Source organism: Mustela erminea, chromosome 13 (genome assembly GCF_009829155.1).
Source record: "Mustela erminea isolate mMusErm1 chromosome 13, mMusErm1.Pri, whole genome shotgun sequence".
NCBI lineage: Eukaryota > Metazoa > Chordata > Mammalia > Carnivora > Mustelidae > Mustela > Mustela erminea.
This window is the reverse complement of record NC_045626.1, coordinates 78107362-78131884: the sequence shown is the minus strand read 5'-3', so window position 1 is coordinate 78131884 and position 24523 is coordinate 78107362. Positions and strand designations below refer to the sequence as shown.

The 24523-nt window shown below is 44.1% G+C and overlaps 1 long non-coding RNA gene across 1 annotated transcript; it reads left to right on the top strand.

Moving 5' to 3' along the window:
• The first annotated feature begins 265 nt into the window (after positions 1-265).
• Positions 266-23893, top strand: LOC116571379. The gene is made up of 2 exons (XR_004277868.1): positions 266-404; positions 23500-23893. It is a non-coding gene; the product is annotated as an uncharacterized LOC116571379 (long non-coding RNA).
• Positions 23894-24523: the final 630 nt, after the last annotated feature.

Sequence of the window (24523 nt, the reverse complement as noted above, 5' to 3'; positions counted from 1 at the left end):
AAGATTATATAGGTTTTTTCCTCATTTTAAGATTAATAGTCAAAAAAATTAAAAGCTAGTAAAGGTGGGGGTGGGGGAGGAATGGAACACAATCACGCAAAATTCAGCTTCCTAAACCCCCTCTCTGGAACTGCAGAATCATAGACCTCTAGAGGTCAGCTGGGCCTGGAAACTGAAGATCAGAGTGGGTAAGTGATTTATGGGTTTTTTTTCTTTTTTCTTTCTTTTTAAGATTTTATTTATTTATTTGAGAGAATGGGCGAGCAAGAGCACAAGCAATGGGAGAAGGAGAAGCAGACTCCCCGCTGAGCAGGGAGCCCGACCTGGGGCTCAATCCTGGAACTCCAACATCACACCCCAGGCGGAGGGCAGACGCTTAACTGACTGAAATACCAGGTGCCCCGGTAAGTGACTTGTTAAAGGCTAATTAAGGACAGGTATCCTACCAGGCGTATACATGTCATTGGGGGTACTCATGAAGGTCTTAGGAGGTACATCTATAAGTATTTTTTTATTTGAATGGTCAATATTTAATGAAATATATCAGGAGCAATATAACTGGTTCATCAAACTTTCGGTCTCTAAGATGGTATTGTTCACAATGAAGTTATGTGGGGAAAAATGAGTTGGTTTAAAGAAAACCTTAACCATATTACAGCTGATACACAAATATGGCAAAACCCATGAGCATTAAGCAAGAGGGGGATGCGTGCACCACATCATGGTGCTCAGAATACTTTAGGGTAAATTAATTAGGGACAGAGATATTCCAGCAACCTCAGAAAATCCCTTTCAGGACTTCTGATTCCAGATCACTTAGGATTTTTCCACCTTGTTCCATTCTTTGGTTTCCTTTCCATGAAAATATCCTCTTGGTTCATCTCTCTTCAGACTTTGGGGGAAGAAAATAAAAGGTCACTGACTTCATGTCATCCTAACAGTAATAGCCACGAGTATAAGAATGTCAGTTATGGCAAGTGAGAGATTTGTGAAGGGAGCCGTCCGCCCCTTTCTGAGACCGGGCAGTTCATGAACGTGAACTTTGGAAGCAGATTAAGGCACTGTGGCAGATAAACCTTTTCGCGGGAAGATTATACTGATGAGGAAGCCATCATTTCTCCAGGTTGGTTTTTCAGTAAAATTGGCTGCCTCTCCTCACGAGCTCAGGTTGAGCTTGGAGGATGGTGTGAAAGGCAGACACAGGATGAATGCTTGCTCATCCATGGGCACAAGTTTCTGCTGAAACGGGTTTCTTCTGAGAGCAGGTGTGGTCAGGGCTGATTCGTCCATTGACACAGTAGGTGCAGTACCGAGCGCCCACAAAAATGTTTTAATTTATTTTAAAGTCAGACGAAAAACACGAGTATCATCCAGCCAGGGTTATATCTGTCTTTATGCCAACACAGTCATAAAATATGGTTTCAAATCTATATATTTTTTGGAGGAAGGAATTCATGAACACAAAAGTGCCTAAGACCTTTAAAAGTCATAATGTAGCCCTGTGTATGGGGGACCTCTTTTTTTTTTTTTTTTTTTAATTTCTGCTCATCACTTATTCCCCTTGTCTTCTGGTTGCAGAACCTGTGGGAAACTCCTCCTTCTTTATTCTAGGTCCTGTGAAATTCAGATGGGTTTTGTCAGTCTTGGCTACAGAAGTGTAGTGGCCTATGTGGGGCCAATTAGGGCCAACAAGACTCAAATTAATTGTGGGAAGGGAGGAGTAGAATGCAGGCTGGAGATGCTGGTCATCATACCTACGACTCTAAGGGGTGAGTGGGGAAAGAAGCTATTAGAATAGCTGCTGGTTCTCTAGCAGTAGGAGTTGGGGGTCTTTAACTTTCCTGACATGAGACTCTCTCTGGAGAGGATCTGATTGGTTCCTCCTCAGTCAGGTGTCCACCTCTGGTCCAATCACCTGTGGCTAAAGGATGGCTTAGCAAGGTTCTATAAACATCATTGTCAAGACTCAGTGCCCTGAGGGAGTCTTAGACTTACGAGAAATTGTCTAGTATAGGTTATTTGCTAGAAAGTTGGTTTTTCTTCTTCTTCTTCTTCTTTTTTTTTTTTTTTTGGTTTAATTTTGGTTTTGTTTTGAGCTAGGAAGCTATGGAATGTCAGGTGTTATGGCTTGGGCTTCTGATTTTGAGTGAGAGACTTTAAGAAACTTTTGGGGCGGGGGAGGGCGCCTGGGTGGCTCAGTGGGTTAAGCCTCTGTCTTCGACTCAGGTGATGATCTCAGGGTCCTGGGATCGAGTCCCACATCCGGCTCTCTGCTCAGCGGAGAGCCTGCTTCCCTCTCTCTCTCTCTGCCTGCCTCTCTGGGATCTCTGTCTGTCAAATTAAAAAAAAAAATCTTATAAAAAAAGAAACTTTTTAAAAGTTTTTATTTTCTTCCTTATTTTTTTAAAAGATTTTATTTATTTATTTGACAGAGATCACAAGTAGGCAGAGAGGCAGGCACAGACAGAGAGAGGGGGAAGGAGGCTCCCCACTGAGCAGAGAGCCCGATGTGGGGCTCGATCCCAGGACCCTGAGATCATCCCCAGGAGCCCTAAGAAGCTTTGATCTAATTCAGAATTTTGCAATTCCTGAAGAATTTGTGTGATAGCAAGTGTTAGTGGGGATATTCGGAAGGATTTTAGGATCAAGTACATTTGGGAAATAATAGTTTAAATAAAATCATTTGAAACTTCTTTCCTGCAGGACTTCTTAGATCTTTCATATGTTCATATGCATTATGAATCTCCAGGGGAGGAGGAAACCGAAGGTCCAGTATTTCTTAAACTTATATGACCACCAAACTAGGAATTTTGAGGAATTCCTAGCTTTGAAGAAAACTACTCTTTTGAGGAATACAGTTTAAGAAATACTGGTTAAGGGGCACCTAGGTGGCTCAGTTGGTTAAGCATCCCATTCTTGGTTTCGGCACAGGTCATGATCATGGGGTCCTGGGATGGAGCCTCCAATCCAGCTCAGCGGGGAGTCTGTTTCTCCCTCTCCATCTGCCCCTTCCCCTGCTTACATGTGCTGTCTCTAAAATAAATAAATAAATCTTAGAAAAAAGAAATACCGGTCAAGTTTATTAACCTTGAGAACATTAAATGCTATAAAGGAGAAACACTAAAAAATCTAAAACCTTCAAAGTTCCTTTTTTATGAGGATGCACCCAGATTCTAACAAGTTCAGTTTTTGTTGTTGTTGTTCTTGTTTTGTTTTTTTTACTAAGAGATGTTGAATTCTATACCAGCTCCATCAATATTAAAAATAATAAAAAGCAACCATATCTAATGTGAATTCTAAGCCCTAGGAAACTGTGCTAGTGGATTTATGTGCACTGTCTCATTTAATACTCACCCAGGTAAAGGAGGTAGGTGCTGTGATCAGTCCCATTTTATAGCTCAGAAAACTGAGGTACGGAGAGTCAATGTAACTTGAATGTGGTGGAAGTAACAGCTGAAGCCAGGTAATTGGACTCTAGCATCCTGCCCCCAACCCATTTTAATGCTAGAATACTTTGCATATTACATTGGGCAAGTCTCTTCTCTTACTGAATCTCAATTTCTTGATCTGTAAATTGAGTGCGTCAGACTTTTATAGTTTTTTTTTAAAAAATTTTATTTATTTGAGAGAGAGTGAGAAAGAGGGCACTAGGGGGGAAAGGGTGAAAAGAGAGAGAGAAGTAGACTCTGCACTGAGCAGGGAGCCCCACATGGGGCTCAGTCCCAGGACTCTGGGATCATGACCTGAGCTGAAGGCAGGCGCTTAACCCACTGAGCCAACCAGGCACCCACTGCATCAGACTTTTAAAGCGATCTGGTTCTATGTAGATTTTCCATCTTTGTGTGATTTGATATCTGTGACCCCACCTTGGGGAAAGTGGCCATCAATAAAATGGTTTCCTCGCTACAGGTGATTAAAGACCGAGGAGGGGGCAATAGAGGTAGAACTGGGGAACTTCAGACAATTGCTTAGGAACAGGGACAGCAGTCCTGAATGCCCGGACAGACATCAATGGCTGCGCTAGAAGCCCCAGCTTCTTTCCCGGCACGTGGCAGATGGGTGTATGAGCCAGTCTCAGCAGTTCACTGGTTTGCCATCCATCAACCCGTGGCGGGTGGGCCTTGAGTCATCTCACGTTCTTCTGGCTCTGCATTGCTCACATGGGACAGATGTCATGTGTCAGAATTGATGTTTCCTTCCAAAGGAAGAGGACAGGATGGAAGAGACCTGTTAAGCGAACCCTCGATGATACTGTGTATCTCTAGGCCACTTGATGCCTTCCATCCCAGAAGAAGCTGTATCCCAAGATTAAGATAATAGCCCTAACTATTCACTGAACCCCAGATAGGTGCTTAAAATGTAGGATGTTGTTGCCATTTTACAGATGGAAAAACAGAGGTAAGAAGCTACCACATTATAGAACACTTGCTTCAGGTCGTTAGTCTACTTAGCTTATATGGACCTTAAATATCTATGTCTCCCCATCCCCTCACACAATCCTATGAATTCCTACTGATATATTTTACTATGTGGTATGTTTTTGAATTTGGATTAAAATAATTTAGATAGTGAGAAATACTTCTATTCTGAATCTCATTTTATGTGATGAAACTGAGCCACGTACTGCAAAACTCTTAATGGAAGTACTGGAATTTAACCCAGGTGGTCTGATCCTACCTAAGATGACCATGTAATTTAACATCTAAAAAGGCATTTTTTTGAGGTATAATTGACATACCATGTTCTATCAGTTTCATATGTACAACATAGTGATTTGACATTTGCTATATGTTGAGAACTAATTATGCTATACATTATATGTGGTATGTTTTTGAATTTGGATTAAAATAATTTAGATAGTGAGATACTTCTTTTTTTTAAGATTTTATTTATTTATTTGACAGAGATCACAAGTAGAGAGGAAGGGAAGCAGGCTCCCTGCTGAGCAGAGAGCCTGATGTGGGGCTTGATCCCAGGACCCTGGGACCATGACCTGAGCTGAAGGCAGAGGCTTTAACCCACTGAGCCACCCAGGCACCCCTAGTGAGAGATACTTCTATTATGAGTCTCCTTTTATGCGATGAAACTGAGCCAAGTAGTGCAAAGCTTTTAATGGAAGTACTGGAATTTAACCCAGGTGGTCTGACCCTACCTAATGACTGTGTAATTTGACATCTAAAAAGGTATTTTTTGAGGTAAAATTGACATACCATGTTCTATCAGTTTCGTATATACAACATAATGATTTGACATTTATTATATATTGTGAACTAAACACTGTGATGTCTAGTTACTGTCTGTCATGATACAAAGTGAATACAATACTATTGACTGTATTCCCCAAGCTGTACATGGCATCCCCGTGACTTCTGTATTTTATAACTGTAAAATAGCATTCTTCTGTGGGTGAAAAAGGTATGAGGCCATTATAGCAAGTGTGAATCAGGATGGTCCCATGTAAGCCAGAATATATGGTCACTTTAGCTGTATGGATCTCCATGAAATAATAAAAGTAAATAGTGTATCTAAGGCACTTACCCCAGTACCTGAAACATAGTATCTACTCCAAATATTTTAGCTGCATTTATTCTTATCCATCGTAAGGGTCATTGTCCGGAGGATGGCCATATTTTGGGTTAAAGAAATGGCTGTCTTACTCTATCCAGTGTTTTGTTTTGTGTTTGTTTTTCCTGGTTAATGATGCCAAGAAGAGGCAGTGTATTCCTTGGATTGTGGAGGGTGTCCTGGAGAAATTCACCTTACGTTGACCTGGAAGGTTGCTGGAAAGGTGCTGTCTGAGGTCCTGAAGAGTATTTTGTAACTATCTCATTTGTAACCAGAAGGGCATTTTGAGACACTTGGGTGTGTTTTGTGGTAGATGAATAGATGGTCTGCGTTCAATGAGTATCATGGCCCTGCAATTGAAAAATGAACTGAAATATTAATAGGTCTTACCAACTGCTGGGTGATTGCAGAGTTGAAAAGCCACCGGAAGCCTTTGGGACAGAATTGCTGTGTGCTAGAAGAGAAATGATGGGAAAGGAGAAGTGTTGTGGGCTGGGGAAGGTGACTGCCCAAATTGAGCAGAGCTGTTATTGGAGGGCAAGGATCATATATTCTGTATGCTGTTAGGTGAATTGTGCCCGTTTAGGATTATCAATAACTTGCTTGTATCTGTACTTGGGAAATTCACCAAAGACTGGGTTGAATTAGATGATTGTCACAGGTAAAATAATGAAGTAGGAATGGTTTCGTTTTAACATCCTCTTCACATCCTTGGTATCATCTCTGCAACTTGGATACAAGAACATAGCTCCATGACTTGGAAACTGCTATCTGGACCTGCCCGCCACTGCGCCATATTCTGGGGAGGGACCGTCTAGTGAGGAATTAGTTAGCAGCAAGTGAAACTCATCTCTTGTCGCTTTAAACAAGGGGTCAGAAAATCAATGGTTACGGGTGTTGGTCCAGTGAGTGGCTTAGGAATGTCAGGACCACTGTACATAGTCTTTCTTCAGCCTTTCCTTTATGTTAGTTATCTTAAGATCGTGCGGTAGCTGCTTTAGTTTCAGACATCACATGTATGTTCAAGACAGGAAGAAGGTGGGCAGGGGAAAAGGCAGAGTCACCACACCAGCTGCTTCTGTCTCCTCCAAATGAGAAAGCAGATGCCTTCTCAGGACTTCTCCCTCAATAGCTTTTGCTTCCCTTTGTTCCCTGTACCTGGGTCAGATTACCATCCTTAGCTGCCAGAGATATAGGAAGAGGGAACAAGATTGTCACGATCAACTTAGACCAATGACGACCCACTGCCTGGAGTTGGCACTTGATTTTTCCAAATGTAATTTGGTTTCGTTACCAAGATAGAGAGAAATAAATAATTGCTGAGGGAATGAATGGTGTCTTCCATTATCTTTTTTACTTATAATCGGAGACAGTTTCTGGGGAAACTGATTTCTATTATGTTTTTATACCTTAAGAGTCTTAAACTGTGCTTATAGCTTCTTAGAAAACGTTTAAGTGGATAAATGACCAGTGTATTTCTGCTGAATTATAAAACAAGCCAAGTAGTCTCATTTTCTGTTAATATATTTTGGTTTGGGGCTAGGAATTTTATGAAAACACACCACAATTTGAAGATGTGGTTCTAATAATGAGAATTTCAGCTAGCAGTAGGTCAGCAAGGGCAAATCTCATCTTCATAGAGCATTGGAGTGTGCAGTATCCCTTTGTGAAGACTTTCATTGCTTTTTAGTTTTTTTTTTTTTAAAGATTTTATTTATTCATTTGACACAGAGAGATCACAAGTAGGCAGAGAGGCAGGCAGAGAGAGAGAGAGAGGAGGAAGCAGGCTCCCCGCGGAGCAGAGAACCCGATGCGGGACTCGATCCCAGGACCCTGAGATCATGACCTGAGCCGAAGGCAGCGGCTTAACCCACTGAGCCACCCAGGCGCCCGCTTTTTAGTTTTTTGAGGAGAGTCCTAATATATCAGCCCTGGAAGAAGTCTTTGATAATGGTAATCAATAGGTAGAATTCTTGAACATTCACCGCCTGCTAGGCATTCTACTTGGACCTTTTTTTTTTTTAAGATTTATTTGAGAGAGAGAGAGAGAGAGCGTGTGCATGCATGGGCAGTGGGGAGGGGCATTGAGAGAGGGAGAAGCAGACTCCCCACCGAGCAGGGAGCCTGACGTGGGACTCGATCCCAGGATCCAGAATCATGACTCGAGCTGAAGGCAGATGTTTAACAGAATGAGCCACCCAGGTGCCTCTCTACTAGGACTTAAAATTATCAATTTATTTCATCCTTGTGATGAGCCTATGAGGTAGATAATATTATAATCCCTAGTTCATAGAAGTGCAAATTAAGACCCAGAGAGATTTTGTAACCCACCTAAGTTTATAAATATTGCAAGTAGGGGAGCTTGGATTCAGATCCAGACTGCCTGGTTGCAGAGCACACGCTCATCTTCCCTGGGCAAAGTGGCCTCTCGGGTAATAATAGCTGTCCTTGGTTGAAAGTCTATTTTTGCATCTACGGTATAGCATACATTTATGTAAGCGTGTTACATATGCTTTCTCATTTGACTTTCACAACTACCCTGCGAGGCAACTACGATTCTTATCCTCCTTTTCCTGTAAAAGAAACAAAGCAAAGAGAGGATAAAGGGCCTTGGTCCTATGTTAGTTTGTGGGGTGAACTCCGGCTTGTCTGGGCCCTGAACCCAGGATCTTTGCTTGTGCTGTTCTGTGTTTCTTAAGATCAGTCTTTTAGAAATTCATTTATTTATTTGAGAAAGAGAGAGGCAGTGGGGAGCAGCAGAGGGAGAGGAAGAGAGAGTCCCAAGGCAACCCTGCACCAAGCATGGAGCCCAATGCAAGGCTCGATCTCAAGACCCCAGAGATAGTGACCTGAGCTGAAACCAAGAGTCAGACACTTAACCAGCTATGCCATCCAGGTGCCTGGAGATCAGTCTTTTGAAAGCCCTCATTCTAGAGATGAGATTCAACAGAAACAGGATGAGGAAAGCTCATTGAGGGTGGCTAGATGTTTGGAAGCCTGTGAGAGAAAAGTTGTTACCTTCATTTCACGTGTATTCGTTATGTTACAGGCTAAAATGCTGTATCTAAGAGGCCCCCATGTGGGGTGGCCTAAGTGAGACAGAAGCTTATCTCTCCCTTATGTACTGGTGGAGTTTGGTGGTTTAAAGCTGGCTTCTGTTACTGGATTCAACGCAGCTGTTCACTTATAACTTCTTAGCAGAAAAGAGAAAAAGAACGTAGAGGGAAAATTGCTTGCTTTTAGGGGTGCAACGTGGAGCTTCCACATACCATGCAGTCTCTCTACTTATATTTCATTGATCAGAATGTGGTCACATGTCATTAGCTGCAAGGCAGGCTGGGAAGCATCTAGGTGGGTGGCATATCCTCTGGGAAGGGGTGGAGGGAATGATGGATATTGATTGGGGGCCAGTCAGCAGTCTGTGCCACATCAACAGTGAGCAAGTGGAGGCTCAGAAGGGTAGATTTTGCCCATACCACATAGCGGCAAACACGGGCCGCGCACATTTTGAGGAAAGCTAGGTGAGGGAGAAGTGTCAGGTTGGGCAGGTCAGGGAGCGGTGCAGAGAAAGGACATTGCAAAGCTCCGAGTGGCAGACACAGGCCACAGTGAAAGACTCAGATACCTGCAAGAGCTGGTCGTAGAGGCTGGGTGAGTGGCTAGCTGGGTGCAGGTGAATTCATGCTTGTGATGGGGTGACATGATTTGAGGCACTGACAGGAAGCTGGGCCTTAGGGTTGCTGAACTCTAGGGAATACCCTTTCTAAATGGTACGACTGGAAACGCGGTACCCCAGAGCTATGTGACATGTGAGCTCTGCCAGGAAGGCCCTTCTCCTGCTGCACTGTCATTGGTCGGGTTCCTTGGGCAAGCGGACTTTGAGGTGGGGACTGGCATCCGGAAGGTTTGTTCCAGAGAACTCTTGGGATCAGTACCTTGGAGGGAAGAGAAGGAAGCAGAATTGAAAAGAAGAGGAAGTCGAGCTACAATTAGCTCTCAACAGAAACCTCAGCCAACCTTAGAGAGTTCTGGAGAGCAGATGATCTTCCCAACTTGTCTCTGAAGTTGTCTGAGCAAGAAGGCTGGGTCTGCATGCCTGCTATTAGTAATTGGGTGCCGGCTGCCTGGGAAAGGCGGCATGACCTTGGGGCTGACCTCAGATGAGGTAGCTCTCCCCGGCTGAGGCAATCCCTGAAAGGGGCTGATGGCACAGTGCTCTCCTAAAAGCATTTCAGGAGTTGAGCTATTACATCCTTCATTTCTGAAGGGGGATCTTGGCACCTCGTGGCATTCACCACATTCCCCGGTCAACACACTGCCCACTATTCCTTTATCAGAGAGTGTGTCGTGAAGAAATCCCTTTTTCAAATCTCGTCTATCCCTGGATTGGCAGGGAGGAGGTATCTACAATTTAGATTTCCTCATGAGCTAACTAACAGTTGGTTTAACCACCAGCCCCTCCTTGGGGCCTGTAACCAGCACTGGAGAACATTGAAGGGACAGGTCATGCCTGGAGTGGATGGGACACGTGACAGGAGGTCTACAGGAAGCAGAAGGGGAAGCTGAGAGGGAGGCAAAGCCAAGTTCCTCCTCTCCTCACCTAGCTCAAAGTAGATTCTGCCTCAGGTGGAGATCACAGGGAGAAGGTGGGCCCTGCATGGTTCTGTGATCAGACTTTTCCCAATTTCACCCAAAGCCAAGCCTGCCCAAGCATTCCTTCTTTCTTTTGTTTGAATTTCTAATTTGCTCTTTACCAAGATGGCTACCTGTTCAGGACAATGAAAGATCACAGTTTGATCTGGTTCAGAGTTTGATTTTTTTTTTTTCCCCTCTCTCCCTCTCAGCATAACAGCTCACACATCTATGGGCTACAGCTAAAAAGTGATTTTTAAAGACTTCTCATTGACAAAGAAATCAATGGAAAGAAATCTCTGCCTCCCCCTTCCATTCTGCTTTTAATTATTTTTCCTTTCCAATCCTCTGCTAGGAATGTTTTGTCTGAGACCATCTATCATACTTTGTCAGAAAGTTGCATTGTTAAGGACGGGGGTCCTGCTGGCTGAACTGAGGAGCTGGTGGTTCCCCCCACAGTCTTAGCAATGAACTCAGCTCGAGCAAGAAGTGGAATCAACGAATTCCATCAGGAAGATGGAATCCCAAGGCAAAGTCATCTTTCAAGGGCAGGGTTATTGCAGAAATATCTTCATGACAGCCTCCAAGGAACAAGTGTTGGAGAGGGTAGGGCTAACGAAAGGGAAAGGTTGGAGGGATGACGTTTCAAAAAGATATGGAAGGAAAGTACTTGGGTGTCCCAGAAGCTGTCACTCCAGGCTCCTCTGTTCAGAGGTCGTGTCACCTCAGGTAAGTTGACTACCTCTCTGAGCCTCAGTTTCCTTATCTCTGAAATGGGTGAAAACTTCCTACATGTATTAGTGAGATTAGGCAGTGGGAGAACGGGAGGGAACATAGGCCAGTGTAAATAAAGACTTTAACAAAATTGTGGTAAGAACTCTTGACATGAGAGATATTCTCCCAAGGAGTTACGTGCACACTACAGCATTGTTCCCTGTAGGCACAGGGCTGTATAGTGGATTTCTAGAGCCCGTTCCCATCTTGTATTACTGAAGCTTTATCCTCACTGAACAGCAACTCCTCATTTTCTTCTCCCCACTGGGCCCTGGCAACCACTGTTCAATTCTTTGTTTCTATTAGTTTGACTATTTTCATACTTCATGGAAGTGAAATCATGCAGTATTTGTCCTTCTGTGACTTACTTATTTCACATAGCGTAATGTCCTTTGGGCTTTCCATGTTCTTGCATATGGCAAGATTTCCTTCTTTTGAAAGGCTGAGTAATACTCCATTTTATATATATAACATTTATATATATATATTTATATATATATAACATATATATATATAACATTTTCTTTATCCATAGCAACCCCCAGCAAAAAACAAAACAAAACAAAACCCCACAATACCAAAAAAAAGAAAAAACCAAAACAAAAACCTTGACTGAAAGACGGGCAAAGGATTTAAATAGACATTTCTCCAAGGAAGACAGATAAATGACCAACCAGAATATTAAAAGATTCTCAGCATCACGAATCACCAGGAGATGCAAAACAAAATCACAATGACATAACACCTCACGCCCATCAGGATGGCTACTTTCAAAAAGACAAAAGGTACCAGGTATTCATGAGAATGTGGAGAAAAGGGAACCCTTGTGGGTTGATGGGAGTGTAAAGTGGTACAGCTACCATGGAAAACAGTATGGAGGGTCCTCAAAAAATTTAAAAAAAATAGAATTCTCATATCATTTGGCATTCCCACTCTGAGAATAAAAGTGGTTTGATCATAAAGTGAATGGAACTAGAATGGAAAGTTACCAGAGTCTAAAACAGCTCTAATGACCTCTTTTCCTTTGCTAACTCATGGTCTTTATCTTTACTCCGAGACTGTTCTACTCTCCTTTCCGCAGATCTGCCTCATCTGTAACTCAGTTTCTGCTTACCAAAATACCAGCTGGCACAAGACTTCTAAGGCGGCTTCCCTTCCCACTCTGACTTATGAACTTTCACCTTCCATTCCCGTGAACAGATGGATCCTCCTGTTTCTTAGTTCATGTTCCTGTGAGAGAGAATCTGTTTGGTTCAGCTCCTCCTCATGCACTAGGACTTGGGATGGTTGCTTTGAGGCCATGTGATTAAACCAAAGCCAGTCAGCTATCCGTGAAGGTGTGGGCTCACATCGATCACATCACATAGAAGCTTATTGCCTAAGGAATTTTTTTTTAAAGATTTTATTTATTTATTTATTTGAGAGAGAATGAGTGAGAGAGAGCATGAGCGAGGAGAAGGTCAGAGGGAGAAGCAGACTCCCCAAGGAGCTGGGAGCCCGAGGCGGGACTCGATCCTGGAAATCTGGGATCGTGACCTGAGCCGAAGGCAGCCGCTCAACCAACTGAGCCACCCAGGCGCCCTGCCTAAGGAATTTTTACAGTTGTGAGTGAGTGGTTGAATTTGACTACAGTATTTGTGGTATCCTCTGGTGTTGCCAGTGGTTTTGGCCACTCAGGTTGGGATGTTTTGTCAGGCAGCAACAAATGGCAGATATAGCATCGGATAGACGCTCTTATGAACTTTTCTAGTTTTGTGCGTGAATGGGGAGTGAAGAGGGTTAAAAATGGGTAAGGGGAGGCCCTTGGCCATGCCCCCACGCTTAACAATCACTCCTTACGAGCACATGCTCTGCATCAGACTCTGAGCTCAGGGCTTTAAACTGATTCCTGTATCTCTCTGAGAGGTGGGGAATATTACTGTTGTCATCCGACAGCTGACAGAGTTGATATCTGGAGAGTTTCAGTCTCTCCTGTACTCATGAAGCTGGTATGTTGTAGAGCTCACATTTGAACCTGGTTTGATATCAGACTGATTTATTCTTGACCAGAGAACAAGAATCAGGGCTACCATCAGAGCTAAGCCTGTTCTTAACAGATGAGTAACTACTCAGTGGGGAAATTTTTCTCATCCCCTCGGAGATTCATCATGAATTTCCTAGGTCCTTCTGATACGTATTTAGTGCTTACCCTGTTCTAAGCCCCATACTTACACATTGCATTGAATCCTTGCTGTCACCCTCCTTTTTCAGATGAAGAACCTGAGGTTCTCGGGGGTTCAACAGTTGTTCAAGGTCACATAGGTAGCAAATGGCACGGCTGAATTTAACATCAATTTCCTGCCTGTTAAGGACTCCTGCTCCTTAATTTTATGAGCGAAGACGGGGGGGGGGTGAAGAAAGGAACAGCAGGAGGAGGGACAGAATTGGAAACAGCAGCGAAAGGGAAAATCCCCAGGTGAGACACAGAAGAGAGAGGAGACAGAGATGCGGCAGGTAGGTCTTGCCGATGACAGAGCCGGTCATTTCCAGATGAAGACATCTCGATCCGGGAGCGGGGACAAAGCTGTCAAGCCATTGTGAGGAAGACACCAAGTCTGGGGGAGGTGGCGGGGGACACTGGCAGGCTGGCTGGAGAACCTGTCTCTCACGGAGCTATTCTTCCAATAATGTCGTAGAAATATACAGAGGGAAGGTGGAGAGTGCGTTGGAAGGAAATACTGTATCATTCACTTGTCTTCTTTACTGAGGAAATCTCCCTATAATTTATCAGTAGGAAAGGTTTAAGTGATTTTTGTAGTTGCTTTTATATGCCCGGAAGAGACAGGCTCCGCTTTGCCAATGGAGGTTTTTTCATCATTCCCTGGACCACAAATGGGGATCACGCTTGAGAAGAAGGAGAGAAGTTCTAGGGAAAACAAACAAGCAAGAATTTTTGCAACCAAAAGCTTCGTGCCCATATGCAAAGAGAATGCAAATTGGGATCCAGAATGTAAATTTCTTTCCCTCTACCCTATACAATGTGAGCATGGGCACATACACATGTACTCACAGGCTAACATATGTGTATAGTCATACATACAACCCCACAGTCATACACATTATACATGCATAATCACATGCACAGACACACAAAGACACAGACACACACATACCACGATGATTCCCTGAGCACGGGGTTTAGGTAGCTCCTAAAATTCTACTGAGTGCCTGAGGCTCGTGGGCCTGAGTTCAAATTCTGTTTCTGCCCCCTGCTGGCTTTGTATCTTGGATCAAGTCACTTCACCTCTCTGCACTTCTGTTTCTTCATATGTTAAGTGGACATAATGATGTGTCTGGTTCACAGAGTTGTTGTGATAATTCAATGACTGACTGCATATGTAGTACTTAGGCAAGTGTCCAGCATATAGCGGCTCTCTGTAAATGTTGGTGGTTATTGTTGCTGCGAGTCGGGCAGATTTCCCTTTTCACACTGTTGCCATCATTCTTCATCATCAGAGTCTCCCTCTTCTCAAACCCTGCTGTGCTAGGCCCTGTGTCAAGAGGATTCCTTGTATTATCTCAATGCTCAAGATAGCTGCATGAGGCAGATACTAGTTTTTAAGATTTTATTTATTTATTTGACACAGAGAAAGGGAGAGAGCATGCATAAGCAGCGGGAGCAGGAGAGGGATGGGGCTTCATCCCAGGACCCTGGGATCATGACCTGAGCCAAATGCAGATGCTTAATGGACTGGAGCGTCCTGGGTGCCCCGAAGTAGATACTGTTTTGACAGAGAAGGAAATCGAAGCCTGGAAAGGCTCACTAACTTGCCTGAGGTCACACATGTGGGAAATGGCCAAACTAGAGCTTAAACCTAGGTCTGCATAATTCGAAGCCCTAGTTGTTAATCATAGGCAATGTATGGTCTCCCTTATGGGAGAGGGCGTAGAGAGGAAGGGAGAGAGGGAGAAAGGACAAACCAGTGGGATGCTGGGGCCCAGAAGAAATCAGACCAGACCATGGAGGAGAGAGGGAAGTCCATTAGTCGTATTATATTCAACAGATAGATCTGGACTGAGAAATGTGGGTCCATAGGGTAGGCCCATAATTTTGCACCCTTCAAACTGCTGTTCTTTAAATATTTGCTTGGCGTTAATTTGGAGGAGATCTTGAGCCTGGCGCGGGGGCAAAGGCCTCTGCTCTGGTGACCCGAGCAGTTAGCTCCAGGCCCGGGCTTGCATTTCATATTCAGGAAAACAAAAGCTCTGCTTTTGTTAAAGACATCAACCCTCAGAGGAGGGCAGTTAGAAAGCATTTGTTGTTGCTCAAGCATGCCTCGTGAGGCGGACCTCACCGTCTTCCCCAGTAACTTATCAAAGTTTACTTTCCAACCGCACACAGTACTATCCCTAAGAGGAGTTCTGGTAAACACTGTTCTCTTCATCTTGTTACCTTTCCAGTGATGTTTTAGAGTCCCGTACAGACTGGAGCCCTGGGCTGCTGCCGGCTGCCCTACTAATTAATCAGGTCTAGGAGGAGGGAAGAGGGGGAAGCCGTTCGATCGGTTATCGCAGGTAACCTTGGGCAGAGCGTGTCAGTGGGGAGACGGGGGAGGATGCTAGATGAAGCCAAGAGTAAATGTGTGCTGAGGATGTGGAATCAGTAAGTGTGAAGAGGCTTTTGAGAAGTTTGATAGATGGAGGAGACAGCAGTGTGAAGGGAAATGGCTCTCATCTGTCTTCAGTTCTAGGGAAGATTGGAACGTGTTGCTGGGCAGAGGGAAAGGGTCGGTTCGCTGGGGAGACCTCTGTGGAAAAGAGAAGGCGCCATCGAGGTAAAGGAATGTCAAGGGGGGACTGTCAGGGCCTGTTTAGCCAGAGCATCCCGGCGGGTTCAACAGTGATTTTGTTGTTTATGCAGGAAATCTTAAACTCACGCTGCCCCATCCCCCCACAGGGGAACTTACTTAAAAGCAAGTCCAGGAAACCAGTAGAATGTGGTCAACCAGTCCCTGATAACAGAGCCCGAATACAAGGGCGGGTCAGGTCAGGTGGAGGTAACAGAGCCCGAATGCAGGAATGAGTCAGGTCGGCGGAGACAATCAATCAGTAAAGCGTGCATATTGTCTCCCTAGCTACCAAGGAGTGTGGGCCCCACCTTTTGGGTGCCAGTTTTGTTTTTTTTTTTTTTTTAAGATTTTATTTATTTATTTGACAGAGAGAAATCATAAGTAGATGGAGAGGCAGACAGAGAGAGAGAGAAGCAGGCTCCCCGCTGAGCAGAGAGCCCGATGCGGGCCTCGATCCCAGGACCCTGAGATCATGACCTGAGCCGAAGGCAGCGGCTTAACCCACTGAGCCACCCAGGTGATAGGCTGGTTCAAATAGCTACTATGGGTTGAATTGTAATTCAGTTGGCCACCTAGCATGACTGTGCAGCTTTCTCTGTGTGTTGCAATGTCATTGGCCACCTGTGTGTGGCCAGGCTCAACCACATGGCCTTTGCTCTATGAAAAGTTAGTCTGTGAGGCTGGGAGGGGTCACTGTCTCTGTAAGAGGCACCCCAAACGGTAGATTTGATTCTCGATGCTTGGCGCAAAATAAAGCTTTGTTTGACCTTCGCTTTGTATCAGTCTCGCTCCTTTGATCACGAACCTAACAGGGACGGGAGGGAGAAGGATCCAGAAGGTTTGGAAGCTCGGGCTTTGGAGTTGGACATGCTCAGATTTGAATCCTAACTCTACCTCTGTAGCTGTGTATCCTCAAGCAAACTGCTTAACCTTTGTGGACCTTGGTTTTCTCAACTTCAGAATGGGGATAGTAATGCTTACTTCACAGAGTTGTTCTAAGGGATACATAAGATAACGTTTGTAGAGTACTTAGCGGAGGGCCTAGCACTTAGTAATGCTCAGTGAATGCTGCTACAATGTAAAACAAAATCAGAGGTGGGGCTAGGGGAAGATTTGGTGACATTTGGGAATGGAACAGATGGTAAACGTTTGGTAAGTTTTACTCCTGGGAAGTTTAAGAACTTTGCTGGCCAGTGAAGTTTGAGGGAAATTTTTTGGGGTGCAAGGGCTTCTGGGAAAGGTTTTTCTCCTTCATGAAAAGAGAGCTGAGAAGATAAAGTCCTCTTTTGAATACCTTTGGATGCTGTTGTGTGAGTAGTGATGCCTGGAGCTGTGGCAGCCATTTTGGCACCCGAGGGGAGGTGAGGGAGTGTTAAGCCTGAGACTAAAAGTCAACAGGAAGATGGTGGAGTAGAAAGGTGGAAAGAATGTCCATGACAGAGGGTCACCCGGTCTTGGGGAGTAGGGAGGAAAAGAAGGAACGGGAGAGAATGAGTGAGGAAAGAGCAAGAATGTTCTTGACATTGTTGAGCTGCTGAACAAAGTAGTTTAAGTTCCTTATTGTTTAAGCTTTTTTTAGTTGGGTATTTTGTTAACGGTAACAAATGTATTGTAAATGATCACGTGTCCCTGGAAGAGAGCATGGCATTTGCTAATCTAGGGAGGATGGAGGCACTTGCTCAGGGAACGGCAAACAGTTTGGCTGCATGATAGGGTGGAAGGCGGGGAAGAGAATTCTGAGAAGAAAAGAAGAAATACAGTCACGGAAGTGAGAAACAGTGCAGTATAAATGGAATGTTCCCAAACACTTAAAATATTAAATGTCTTGATGCTGAAGTACCAAGTAAGACCCGTGCACTAGTGAGTGACCAGGGCGGAAGTACTAGCCGGGGACAGCTCACAGATGGTTTGGAACACCTTGCCGGATGGATGTGTTGGTTCGGTGGGGAGCCATTGAACAACTTCCCTCGTTAGGGGCTTTTGTGAACATCAAGAAGTAGAGGAGTAAGGGGGGAAAGACTGACGACCGACCTCTTACCACTTTTTATTGTCTATTCCAATGGCACCTGTGCTCCTGGTTCTTCCTCTTGGATGACATCTTCACTACTATTTCATGAGCGAGCTGCTTATTTCTCTCGTTCAGTCAAGGTCACAGATTCCAGGATACATAGGGGCTCTGGTTTTATTCTGAGGATAGATCAGAACATGTGTTAATCTCCATCAGTGTGATATTTCTCATGTACTTTCATTTAGCAGCCTTGTCTCTTATTAAATCTAATTAGTTTCTCTGCTGCTTAGAGATCCAGGACCTCCTCAAAAAGAAAATGTGTAGCGTGAGTCAGACTGAGCAAAGGACCTCGTACGGGGTTTCCAGTCACCCTTTGCAGAGGTCCTCAGCTTTCCGACTCAAGCTTGCTGCCCCCTCCCTACCCATTGTCAGTTGTTTCAAGGATGATGGACATTTTGGAAGTTGAAGGATCTTGGAATGTATACAGTCCTGCCGTTTTAACATAGAGGAAACGGAGTCCCCGTGGGGACAAATGACTTGCCCAGTGTTACGCAGTGAATCTGGACAGAGGTGGAACTAGAGCACAGGTCTTCTGACTCCCAATCTATTGCCTTTATGACTGTATCAACGTGAACATCAGCTGTAGACGTTTGAATGCCATCAGGGCATGAAAATATTCACCAATGGATTGTCTACTTAAAACATCGATCCCCAATCAGAAATTTTCACTCATCGCTAGTCTTGTCCCCACTCTCTAGTCAGTGTCTCAGTCAGCCTCTTCCCCAGTGATCTGATGTTGTAAACATCCAATAGTGTTAAGAAAATATAATGCAGGGGCGCCTGGGTGGCTCAGTGGGTTAAAACCTCTGCCAAATCTTTTTTTTTTTTTTGTAGTTTTTTTTTTTTTAAGATTTTTATTTATTTATTTGACAGACAGAGGTCACAAGTAGGCAGAGAGGCTGGTGGGGGGGGTGCAGTAGGCTCCCTGCTGAGCAGAGAGCCCAGTGTGAGGCTCAATCCCAGGACCTTGGGATCATGACCTGAGCTGAAGGCAGAGGCTTTAACCCACTGAGACACCCAGGTGCTCCTTTTTGTGTTTTTTTTTTTTTTTTATAAAAGACTGTATTATGTTATGTTAGTCACCATACAGTACATCATTAGTTTCTGATGCAGCGTTCCATGATTCAGTGTTTGCATCTAACACCCAGTGCTCCCTGCAATCCGTGCCCTCCTTAATACCCATCACCGAGCTGACCCATCCCCCCACCTCCCTCCCCTCTGAAACTCCCAGTTTGTTTGCTGGAGTCCATAGTCTTTCATGGTTGGTCTCCCCCTCTGATTTCTGCCCCCTTCATTTTCCCCTTCCTTCTCCTAATGTCCTTTATACTATTCCTTATTTTAAAACTGCGTATCTTGCATGTAATGTGAGACTTCATGAAGCTGATGCCCGTGATGCCTGGTGAGCTGCTCACATTTTATGCCGAGCCCTTGACAGCTGAGCTTAGGCTGAGTTAGGCAGGGAAAAAAGACTAAAGTCTGCAAGGAGGACCCCAGAATGAGAGCTGCAAAGGGGAGAGAGGGGAAGAGCAGAGGATGAAGAGATTTCTGGGAAAATTGATGTAGCTCATCTTCACCAACTTGCTGTGAAAATCCAATATGGGGTAAAGCATCTCTAGGTTAAGCCGGGAGGTAATGTGGCTAGAAGAATTATGCTGTGTACCAAATAACTCAATAATATATACTTGGTTTTAAGAACGAGTACATGGGGGCACCTGGGTGGCTCAGTGGGTTAAGCCTCTGCTTTTAGCTCGGGTTATGATCTCAGGGTCCTGGGATCAAGCCCTGCATGGGGCTCTCTGCTCAGTGGGAAGCCTGCTTCCCCCTCTCACTCTGCTTGCTTCTTTGCCTACTTGTGATCTCTCTCTGTCAAATAAATAAATAAAATCTTAAAAAAAAAAAAACGAGTACATGGAAGAAAGCAACTTAATTACAACTTCAGTTTGTCTTAATACGAGATAAAAACATATTTTCATAACGTTAAGTTTGATTTTAAAGACAAAGTCCCAATCAAACCCTTTCCCCCCACTACTTTTATCAGGATTTTATTCAGCTGCCAAGTAGCATAAACCTGAGTACAGTGATTTAATTTTTTTTTAATAACATGAAGTTGAGGAAAGGTGGTTTTTGGCTCTGGTGCATTGGCTCAATAATTTTAGAATTTTAGAATGATGCCTACAGAATTTTCTTGTATTTTCCCTCAAGGTTATAAGATGGCTGTTGGTGTTCCAGCCTTCACATCTGCACTCAATTCAGGAAGGGACTGGGGAGATAACTATGCTAGTCTTCTCTGACTCTGTATTAAATCAGAAAATCAAAGCCTTTCCCAGAAGCCTCATTAAATATTTCTGCCTATATTTCATAGGCCATATCTTTCCTAGCTTCAAGGGCACCTGGAAATTTAGTATTTGGTTTTCCAACCTTCAAGTAGTGGGAGGTGGAAAGGGATAAAGATACTGTGGATGACCAGAGTCTACTACAATGTTTCAAGTGGCCTTTAAGAAATTCTAATATTAATTTTCTAAGATCGTAAAATTCACCTGTATGTAGAAACTTATCTTCAAATCCCAAGAAGCTTCCAGAGATCAGACTTGGCACATTTTTAGCAGAATGTGAAACTAAATGGAAATTGGTTTGGGCAATGTCAGCTTGACATGATTCTTGCTTTTAGAAACAGCAACAACCATGATGTACAAGCAGTTTACTCTCCACGTGTAGTATCTCAATTTGACTCTTACAGTAACCCCATGAGATGCATAAAGGAGATGCTGTGATACTTCACATTTCACAAATGAAGACACCGAGGCTCAGAGAGATAAAGCAGCTCGTCGTCCAAGACAACCTAGCTGGAGAGAGTGGTAAAGTGGAGATTTGAACCTTGGTTTGGGCTGACTCCAGATTTCATGCTCTTCCCGTTACACTGAAATACCACATACCAGCATGTTCCAAAGCATGCCCCATAGACATAGAGTTAAGGGATTTCAAAAAGCTGGGATGTAACATATGTTCACATAAATTTGAAAGCTTCTGTGACAAACAGAGTTAGACAGAGTCTTCTTGGATATTACATTGTAATTCTTTAAGGACAGGTTAGGATCTGCATCCTTCCCTCAATTACTCAACTGTGGAAACTCCTATGTACAACATCCCATAGGACTGTCCATTCATTTGTTGATCTAACAAAAATTACTGAACTCCGACTATATTGCAGCACTTTTCTAGGTCTTGGGGAATGTTGGTGATCAAGATAGACCTGGTCCCTGTCCTCACAGAGCTACCAGGTCAGCTTTCAGACCATGTCTCTGATCCAAAGTTTTCACTTTGGAGAACACTCTGATCCTTAGTTGGATTCACCTTCCAGAGAGGAGGTATCCCAAGAGCAGCCAATGACTAATTTGGGTCTTAGTCTTGACCCAACTTGATTTTCTGCCTACAGTCTGCCTGTTGGCCTTCCAGGTATGAAAGGGGGTATTTTCTTCCTTTCTTATCCCACATGGGAGGAGAAATAAGTTAGATAACTAAGAGAGGCAGAATATTCTAGGAAATGATAAACGGGAACAATGGTTGACTAGATGTTCTGGTAATGCTTCTGCCTCACAGGCTTGGAGCCTATAATGGCAGGTGCTCCGAGATCCTCAACTCTCACGGGGGAACTGTCCGTTCCCCCTCTCTCTACTCATTGCCCCACCCCCTCCCCATTGCTTCCCTTTTCCCTCGTTGCTTTGAGTTGTTTGTTTTCCCTGATGACAGCTGACCTCTCTGTTTTTAATCCATTTCTAGAGTGAGAGAATGGCTATAAAATATTAAATCCTAGTAAATATTAATGCCCCATCACTGTCACATTAATTCAGCCTTGTGAATTGAGAGGTCAGGATTGGGTTGATGAGTAACTTTTACCATGTTTACCCATTACCACCAATGCTGTCACCCCCACCACCCATACTACCACCACTGCCACAATTGCCACTACCAGCGACTTTACAAAGTCTTCTAGTAGCCAAGAAACCATCCCTTCGGGAGCCGTAGGAACTTTTCACTCTGCTTATTCTCTTCACCAACTACTTCTTAAGGCTCAGAAGGCACACCCATACCCAGTAGCGCCACTAAATTTTGAAGATCTGTTGCCAAAAGGGGCATCTTGAAGACCCCAAGGCAAATTCTAATCAGGGTGGTGAAACCTGTCACATCTCTCTACTTCATCCTTATTTCTCATCGCTGCCCACATGGTCAACATAATTCCTGGTAATAATGGTGTGATGAATTGGTGAAATTAAAAACTCTTTTCCTGGGGCACCTGAGTGGCTCAGTGGGTTAAAACCTCTGCCTTCGGCTCAGGTTGCAATCCCAGGGTCCTGGGTTCGAGCCCCGACTCAGGGTCCCTGCTTGGTGGGGAGCCTGCTTCCCTCCTGCCTCCTGCCTGCCTCTCTGCCTACTTGTTATCTCTGTCTGTCAAATAAATAAATAAAATCTTTAAAAAAATAAAAAAATAAAAAGCCCTTTCCTCAGTGTTGAGAGAAGTATCTACATTTCCAGCTGCTTTTATCTGTAGAGGTGGAGCCTTTGCTTGAGTGTGTGATGTAGATGGAAAGCAAGTAAGGACTCCTTGCTCCAGAGGAAGAACACATAGCAGGTATGTTTTAGGATAGATAAAGACTCTTCTCTCTGTATTCCTTGTTTTGTGGACCTTGATGGCTTACGTGGAGGAATTAGATAAATTCCTCATGGGAATCTTGAGAAACTAGTGGAAATCTAGTGGACCCTCATGGGTTCTTGGGAGAAAACTGAGGTTCATATTGTTAGAACATCTTTGATGGACTAGGAAAACCTTAATGAAGTCAGCTTAATGAAGTCAGTGGACTGAGTGGGGCTCTGATGGGACACTTGTGAGGAAGGGAGGGAAGAAGCTGGAAAGGTGACCTGGTTCTACTTCAGGGCCCAGGTCTTCTTAGGAAATATTGTAGTGTATGGATGATGTTGCCATGCCTTCTGACCTAGTTGTGTTGGCGCTGGGGGTGTGCTGTAGGACTTCTGTGTATTTTGTTTGTGTGTATTTAAAGCAGTTTTGTGATTACCACCCTTAATGTGTATCTGTGTTTACAAAATATCCTCCAAAATATATATCTACGTGTGCAAGTGCTTATGTTCCTTATAATTCAAGAGAGGAGCATGCGAGGTCAAAGGAGGTGTCAGTATAGGTAGGATATGCAGAATAACAAACTCTAAAAATCTTTTTTTTTTAAGCTTTTATTTATTTATTTGACAGACAGAGATCACAAGTAGGCAGAGAGGCAGGCAGAGAGAGAGAGGAGGAAGCAGACTCCCTGCCGAGCAGACAGCCTGATGTGGGGCTCGATCCCAGGACCCTGAGATCATGACCTGAGCCAAAGGCAGAGGCTTTGCCCACTAAGCCACCCAGGTGCCCCTAAACTCTAAAAATCTTACAATAAAGGCCTGTTTCCCTCTCATCCTGTGTGTCTAGCTGAGTTCTACTTATGTTTTCTCACTCCAGGGCCAATTTCAGACACTGATGGTTACCAGGGAAGAAGAGTTTCCTGGGTGTTACACTGACAGGTCAGTGCCCTAGCCCAGTAGGTGGTACTCCTCACATTTTTGTTTTTACATTTCATTAACCAGAACCAGTCACATGGATCGCGACTCAGCGGATGATAACTAGATGACCGTGAAGTTCAGTTCTACGTCATGTCTGGAAGGTAGAAAGCCAGAAGCGTTGTGCACAGCATTAGTGACTCTCTAAAGTGCTGTGAACATCTTTAAGGCTTCTGATGCACATTGCCAGGTTATCCTCCAGAATGGTGTGTCCGTTTATCCTCTTACCTGTGCAACTGACCAGGACTTGTTTGAATAATGTGCCGTGTTCCGCCGCATGGGTATCAGAAGTTATGTCATCAATCCCCCGCCAACGAGCACTCATCGTTTCTATCACAATGATGTGATGTACATTGTTTTACACACGTGATTTTGTCCCCTTATGTCTGTAGAATAAATTTACAGAAATTGGACTATTGAATCGAAGCGTATAAACACTCTTAAGACTTTCGATACAAACACTCATACTGCCCTCTCAAAATGTTATGCCTTTTTATATTCCTGCTGTCAGAATAGAGAAGAACCTGTTTCATTGATTTGGAGAGAGTGATAGCAACAGCTGTGGGTTTCTTCCAAGTTTCTGGATTCTAAATCTCCAAGTCCAGATGCTTCTGACCTAGGATGGTTAGAGGCTGAGTTCAGATACTTGGATTTGCATCAGGTGAGAGAGAGAGAGAGAGAGAGAGAGATAGTTATTTGCAAGAGCCATTTCCAGGCTGGGCAGGCACTGAGTGTTCTAACTTGCCTTTGTCTTAAGGTAGAGTGTCTGCCTGCCAGGTTTCCTGAAACCTCGTGTCAGATCAGCCAGACTAATGGGTAAGGCACACTGGATGATAGAAAAACTAATGGGGCACTTGTTCGACGCACCACATCGGCAGACCTCTCCGATTTCTCTGTGACAGTGGCCAGGTCAGCCCCACCCTGCTGATCACAGCAGAAGGGGAGAGGGCCACTTGGCAAATTGAAGCCAGTTAATGGAGTAACTGGGGAAGGCCACGTGAAGGGGAGAGAGAGAACAGGACTGGTAGATGCATTATCTGACAATGGATTT